We start from the raw sequence: 7,759 nt of genomic DNA, 5'->3' as shown, positions 1-7,759 counted from the left end.
AGGGAGTGTGCAGGAGGCAGCTGATCGATGTTTCTCTCTCATCGATGTTTCTAACTATCCCTCTCCCTTCCTCTCTGTAAAAAAATAAATAAAATATATTTTTTAAAAAATTATATCACTTGATTGGTAACTCCTAAATCCTAGGCCATAACTGGGAGATAATATTTTTCACAGCTAAATGAGAAGAGCAAGAACAATGTCAGTTTTTCATAAAGGAAAATATACTCTACATTGTTACATATTGTTTGTTATAATTTACTTTATTTGTAACTCTACTTTGGTGACTTTCTCTTTAAATGTCCAACTGAATAAAAATTGGCAATCCTCTGTAGGTCACTTTCCCTTCTCTCCTTTTAATCTCTCTCTCTCTCTCTCTCCCCTCACCCGAGGATATTTCCCCATGGTTGCCTCCTGCAGGAGCCCCTACCAGGCCCTGGGTCAAGGAGGAGCCTGCAAGCAAGGTACATGTAACTGGGGACCCTTTAGTCCAAAGGCCAATGCTCTATCCACTGACCTAAACTGGCTAGGGCTCCTTTTAAATTCTTTAAACAACTTAATGTGGTCTAAAATCTAAGGACCACCAGATTCAAATAACTTTTCCATACCTCTTTCCCTTATCTGGGAACAGGGTGTTAGACTCTCAATAAAGGTGTGTGTATGTGTGTGTGCGTTCAAAAGAGCAATTGGAATCTCAGGCACGTTTTTAAAGCTTCGCCTCCAATCCCCAGGGTAGGATATTATTTACTAATGGAACTGTGCTGACTACCTCAGGTAGTCTGGATTGGGGGGAGAGCAGTGTTAAGATATTTAGGCACACCAGGTGAGGCAATTCCTCAGATCCCTTGAACTCTGACAGCTTATTATTTCAGGGAATCTACACCTCTTGTTCCTCCCTCCTCTCCAAACAATCCAGAGCTGATAAAACAATCAGTCAAAAAAATATCATCCTCTGCTCTGTAGTACATGTCAGGTTATGCATAAGTTTTGTTTTCTGCCAAGATAAGTATGTGGGTGAGTTTTGTACCCTGTGTTATTCATAACAGAAAGAAGCTATGTATTAGCTGGGTGTTAGGTTATTTTGCATTAACAACACTGAATGAGGACGAACTCAGAACATCAGAGTTCCTAAAGAAAGCCTAATTTGTATTTAATTTAAAAAGGACAGCCTCTTAATTGGGCAAATTTCACATGTCCTGTATAAAATAAATAAAATAAGAAGGTAAAATAAAAAAATAATAAAATAAAATAAAATAAAAACAATTAGAGCCCTGGCTGGGTGACTTAATTCATGGGAGTGTTGTCCCATACACCAAAAAGGTTGTGGGTTCAATTCCTAGTCAGAGCACATACTTAGGTTTCGGGTTCAATCCTCAGTCAAGGCGTGTACCGGAGGCAACTAATTGATGTTTCTCTCTCACAAGCATGGATGTTTCTTTTCTCTCTGTCTCTCTGTCTCTCCCTCCCTCCTTCCTTCCCTCTCCCTCTCTTTGAAATAAAAATAAAAATAAAATAAAAATAAAAATAAAATCAATCAAAAAAAAATAATCAACCATATCCTCAGGTGATAATTAAAGAAAAAAAACAATCAGAATTGCTAAGTGTGAAATAAAATTAGTGTGAAATTTTTCACTATACCACATTCTATTGCATTAAATGTAGACACACAAGAGCTGGTCAATTTAACTTACATCTTCTGTTATTAAACAGTAGAGGCCTGGTGCACAAAATTCGTGCACCCTCTCGCAGTCCCAGAGCCCTCAGGAGATGCCCGTCAGTCGGACATCCTTAGTGCTGTTGTGGAGGTGGGAGAGGCTCCCATCACCGCCCTTGCGCTTGCCAGCCATGAGCCCGCTTCTGGCTGAGTGGCGTTCCCCGTGTGGGAGCACACTGACCACCAGGGGGGGCAGCTCCTGCATTGAGCATCTGTCCTTCTGGTGGTCAGTGCGCATCATAGCGACCAGTCGTTTCGCAGTTCAGTCGATTTGCATATTAGCCTTTTATTATATAGGATTAGCTCAGGTCCAGTAAACTCACTTTCTCCCCCAACTCCTTCACCCACAAAAAACTATATATATAAACTGTATACTATGTGTCATAATGGGAAGATGATGACCTTTCTCTGAATCATAATGCATGTTGAAGCTCTTACTACATAAAATCAAAGCAAAAGTAAACCATATTACACATCTCCAATGTGAGTCTCAGAGCTACCTCATGCAGGGGACAGTTGCTGAAGCTAGCTGGCTCTGCCTTCATCTGAATCCATTTAGTACACAATGAGAAGACTCTTCTGGTTCAGTGATCTGTGACTACTTAATTAATACCTTTTTAAGGGGATTACAAAGAACCACAATTCTGGGCGTAATAAATCTGCCAAATGTCCATGCATGTGTTCATGTCCCCTGAACTGTACCTTCAGTTTTGTGTAGATTGGTTAACAGCCAAGTAGTCTACTTTACCTCATACATAGCAAAAAAAAACTATAAAAGAACAATATTTTGAATTCTATCTTGTTCTAGAAACCTGATCAAATTAAGACTTTTCGGCCATAATAACCTATTCTTGGCAAGTCACACATTATTAACTATGCAGAATATAATAACTGTATAATAATTAAAAAGATTTTTTAAAAATCCATCATATCCATCATTATAAAAAAAAGTGACTGTATGATCTAATGTTTTCATATTCTTGCATAACACTGTATAAATTGAAAGTTATTTGTTATAACTGGCAAAGGAAAAAAAATTACTCTGATTTCAATGGTGTTCTGAGAAAGATAGCTCTGTCAACACTGTTTTCTACTTCTAATAAATAATTCCCATTACATATGTTGAAAATATAGATGATCATTTATTTAGAATCAAGTAAAAAAGTATACAGTTCTTCCTAGAGTCTATACATAACCCTAAAATGGCAGTGGCCTTAAACTTCCACCTAATTTTTAGGCTAAAGGAAAAGAACAGAATCAATATGGCATATAGAAAAATAGTAACTGGACATGAGTCATGGACCTGGATCTGCAATTTGCTAGCTATGGAAGACAAATTTCAGTTTCATTAATTCTAAAATAAAATAAATAATTTTAAACTACTGGATTTTCCCCCGTTCCCAATCAATGGGCTTGTGACAGTACCATGGGTATGAATTCTTAAATATATTTTCAAAATACTTTAATATACATCATATCACTTTATTCTCACAAGAATTCTATGATACAAACAGAATAGGTAGTAATATTATCATTCTACAAAAAAAAGTAAACTGTCTTTCAGAGTGGTTAAATGATTTGCCCAAAAACCCAAAACAGAGAAGGATGGAGACTTGTAAATTTTGTTTAAGAGCTCCTTCTATTACACTACATGATTCTGATCTAGAAAAGTTGGGGTGCTATTAAAAGTATATTTTTGGCAATCAACTGTTAGTTCTTATTGAAAATGTAATATTATATATCTATACTCATTTTATATACTGACACTATAAAGAAATTAAGGTTTGATTGCAAGGAATTATCCTTAGAAACCATCTGTCAATGTCTGCCATCTCTTGGTAAAGATATTAAACCCCATCTTTAAGACTTCAGCACTCTTTTTTAAAAAATGCTTAGACAGATCTATCCAGTGAGAGTATATATACAGAATATGTCCATAACAGAGCCCAAAATAACACTATCTTATGTGGAGCTCCTGGGGTTTGAAATGGCACTAAAGAAATTTATCAAAGATTCTCTGCAAATCTGCTGGGCAGACTCTCATTTTCTATCTTCCTCATATAAACACTTCAAAACCACTGCTCTTTCAGAAGTTGATTATCTCGTTGAAAACTGTCCATATCCTTTTGTTACAGGTTGAGCATTTCACTATCCACATATACTTCTCTAATTTGTGATGCCAAGAAAATCACCAACTTTCATAGCTAGAAGGGATCATTATAATTTTCTAGTTCAAGACCTGTATTTTATAGACTTTGGTAAGCTGTGGCTGATTATTAACTGAGCCCCCCAAAAGAACTGCCATGCTATTTTTCCAATCTGGTATATCTTTGCCACTACAGGGAAACATTTCATGGAAGAGATGTGAGTTTTATTAACTTTAAGTGGTTAAAAATAAAAGTTGAAAATTCTCTCTAGATCTTTTTTCCCAACCTATTCCTATTCTACAATAGCATTATGTTTCAGGCTAAAAAGTTAAGTTTGAAGGTTTAAATTTATGTGTTGCACATTCAAAGATTCAAAATTTAGAATTATAGTGTCAAAAGTACAAATGAAAAATGTATTACATTTTGTATTGTTCACTTCCATCTGAATGAACCTACAAAAACAAAACAAAGTTTTTTTGCATTTACAATAATAGTGTGTTGCCTTTATCAGGATACTGCTGTCATAAAGCAATCACAACAAATGAAAAAAACGGGCAACAGAGAAGGGCAAGGGGAAAGGAAGGAAAGGAATACAAGAGAGGATTATATTTTCACTGGTGAAAACATATATCCATTTAGTAAGATAATAAGTATGATAAACAGCTCAACTGTTCCTTATCTGGCAAATGGAGACTAAAGATCTTGGTCATAAAAGAAGGGTACTTTTTACTGAATACCTATTACCTGCTGACCACCTGGTCAGATATTCCAGCATCTCACCTTCAAGGATATTAAAATCAAATTAATTGGTCAAATATAACCAAGCTACTTCCTTTTAATCATTGAGCAATTTGATCTTTGAGTCAGTCTTGTTTTCATTTTAATATGCCAATGACTTCAATGGAAAAAGAAATGTTAGAAGCCCAGTACAATTTTAGCTTTAACTAAAATCTAAACTGAAGATTCAAAGCTAATAGGTCTTGAGCATTTAAATTTCAGTAAATTTAGAAACTATTCTTATCTTCAAATAATGAGAAAACGAAAACATAAACAATAACCAGAGAATTAAGCATAAAGATAGCACAAATTGTTAAACTCTGTATTCGCTTGTAACAATATTTAGACTAAAACAAAAGGGTTGAGAAAAACTCAGGCCAACAGCCAAAGCTCTTTTCTTTTGTGTGCAAGTAGTTTTTATTCTCAGGGACAAAGAAGTTACCATTACTTTTATGTCTCTGACTTTCTCAACACAGCTTGTTGGGAGTTATGGAAATGTACAAATCCATGTTTATTCATGCTCTCAAAAAAATCCAAAACTAGGTAACTCAGACATCTCACTGATTACATTGTACAAATTTAAGATATTTATCTATGACTATGGGAAAAATCAATGGCTAAAAAAAAGACCAAGTGCTAATATCAAGCCTATAATTTAATGGCATAAAAAGTAATGCTATACTCTCTAAAATCTGGAGCTCTGAACCTCTGGCCAAAAGCCCACTAAAAGATAAGATTCCAATATAGTTTATGTTGCTCTGCTTTGTGGAAAGATCCCAGGAACATAAAATAAATTGAGCAGGAAAGATCATTTATAACAGAAGACATACTATCTTATAAGATACACTAGAGGCCCAGTGCACAAAATTCGTGCACGGTGGGGGGGGGGCGCGTTCCTCAGCCCAGCCTGCACCCTCTCCAATCTGGGACCCCTCGGGGGATGTCCGACTGCCTCTCACAATCCGGGACCGCTGGCTCCTAACCACTTGCCTGCCATACTGCCTGATCGCCCCTAACCCCTCTGCCTGCCTGCCTGATTGCCCCTAACCACCTCTGCCTGCCTGATCGCCCCTAACCACCTCTGCCTGCCTGATCGCCCCTAACCACCTCTGCCTGCCTGCCTGCCTGATCACCCCCTAACTGCTTCCCTACCAGCCTGATCGCCCCTAACTGCTCCCCTATTGGCCTGATAGCCCCTAACCGCCTCTGCACCCGGGACCCAGGATTCCCTCCACCGGCCGCTCACAGGCACCCAGGACCTGGGCTTCCCTCCCTCTGGCTTGTCCCTCTCCCAGGCCACAGCCCCAGCCGCTGGCATCTGGGACCTCGGGGTATGCGGCTTGTCCCTCTCCCGGGCCGGGCCGCAGGTGCAGACACAACCACTGGCACCTGGGACTGCGGGGTGGGTGGCTTGTCACTCTCCTGGGCCGCAGCCTGGCTGGTCCCCATTCCTCTCTCGCAAGCTCATTTGTACCTGGCTGGTCCCCATTCCTCTCTCCCCAGTGTTGAGTGTCTGGGCCATTACAGCTTGACAGCGTGAGGGTGTGATGACCATTTGCATATTAGCTCTTTATTATATAGGATTTGCATTAGCCCTTTAGTTCTCAGACCTAACTATAGTTTCAGGGTCACACTGTACCTTCCAGAAGGTTGGACACTAGTAGAAATGGACTCATGAAGAGGGGAACAGTGAACCAGTTTCAGAAATACTGAATTTTATTTCTAGGAGATGAAGGATATTATTCAACTTGGAAGTTGGTGCTATCCAGAATGAATACAGATGAGTCAGAATTCTTTACACAGTTTATTTTGGAAATAAAAAATTCTCTTTCAAAAGGATACATAGGTATTCTTGCATTCCTAAATTACCCTGCATCTTCAACATGTTCTCCTTTAAATATAATTAGAGTAGATGATGAGCTTTATCCAGTGCATCAGAGAAGATTCAGTGTCTACCATTTTTTCATTATGAAAACATCTACTAATATATATTACAAAAAGTAGGAGGTAAGCACATGTTACAAAGTCAGAATCTGTGGACTTTTCACTTGTTCATAAAACATTTTTAGAAGGTATGAGAACACCAGTTTCTATTTCTCAATTTCAGAATTAGATGAAAAAGTTTATAATTAATTAACAGAAGCTGCTTGGGGCTTAGAAGTGATAAATATGAGAACCAAGCCAGTTTTTATATTGAAACCTCTAGGATTATCACAGGAAGCTTTTTGATTTATCTGAATTTGCTTTTATTAAAAAAAAAAATTTTTTTATTTCATCAGGAGATAAGTACAAGCAATTCTAGCTGTGTACCACTAAGAAGTATTTTTCTTAAAAAAAAAAGTTTTAGTTTTAGATTTACAGAAAAGGTACTAAGATGGTATAGGGTGTTCCTATATAACCATACCCCTATCATTAACATCTTACTTATACTAGTATGGCATATTTATTATAATTAATGAACCAATATTGATACTCTAAGCCCACACTTCATTCATATTTCCTTAGTTTTTTACTAATTCCTTTTTCTGTTCCAGAAACCCACCTAGGGAACCACATTACATTTTGTCATCATGTCTCCTTGATTCCTCTTAATTGTGACAGTTTCTCAGACTTTCCTTGTTTTTCATGACCTTGACAGTTATAAGAGTACTGCTCAGGTGTTTTGTAGAACATCCATGAATGTGGGTTTGTCTGATGTTTAACTCATAGTTAGACTGGGTTTATGGGTATGGGGAATGAAGACCATTGAGTAAAGTTCCATTCTTATCACATCATATCAAGGGTATATACTATCAACATGATCATCACTTGTTGATGTTAACTTGATCACCTGGGCTGAGGAAGTGCTTGTCAGGTATCTCCATTTTAAAGGTACTCTTCCACCAGCTTTCTATACTACTCTTTGGAAGGAAGCCACTGCTCAGAGATTACACTTAAGGGGTGGAGACTTGGGCTTCCCCTCCCTGAAGGAGGAATCCTATATAATAAAAGCCTAGGTGGCGTTACACCCTCACACCAACACCCTCGCACAATGTCATCACAAGATGGCCGCCAAGGGAGGGCAGCTGTGGGTGATCGGGCCGGCAGGGGAGGGCAGTTGGGAGCGATCGGGCCAGCAGGGGAG

General features: G+C 38.2%; 1 protein-coding gene across 1 annotated transcript in view; it reads right to left on the bottom strand.

The window, feature by feature from the left end:
• Positions 1-7,759, bottom strand: part of ZFAND3 (zinc finger, AN1-type domain 3) — a 242,705-nt gene that overhangs the window by 170,410 nt on the left and 64,536 nt on the right. The window lies entirely within an intron of this gene.

The sequence above is a fragment of the Myotis brandtii genome, unplaced genomic scaffold (assembly GCF_000412655.1).
Source record: "Myotis brandtii unplaced genomic scaffold, ASM41265v1 scaffold420, whole genome shotgun sequence".
In the NCBI taxonomy this organism is placed as follows: Eukaryota; Metazoa; Chordata; class Mammalia; order Chiroptera; family Vespertilionidae; genus Myotis; species Myotis brandtii.
The sequence above is the reverse complement of the archived record's forward strand: the minus strand, read 5'-3'. Positions and strand labels throughout refer to the sequence as shown.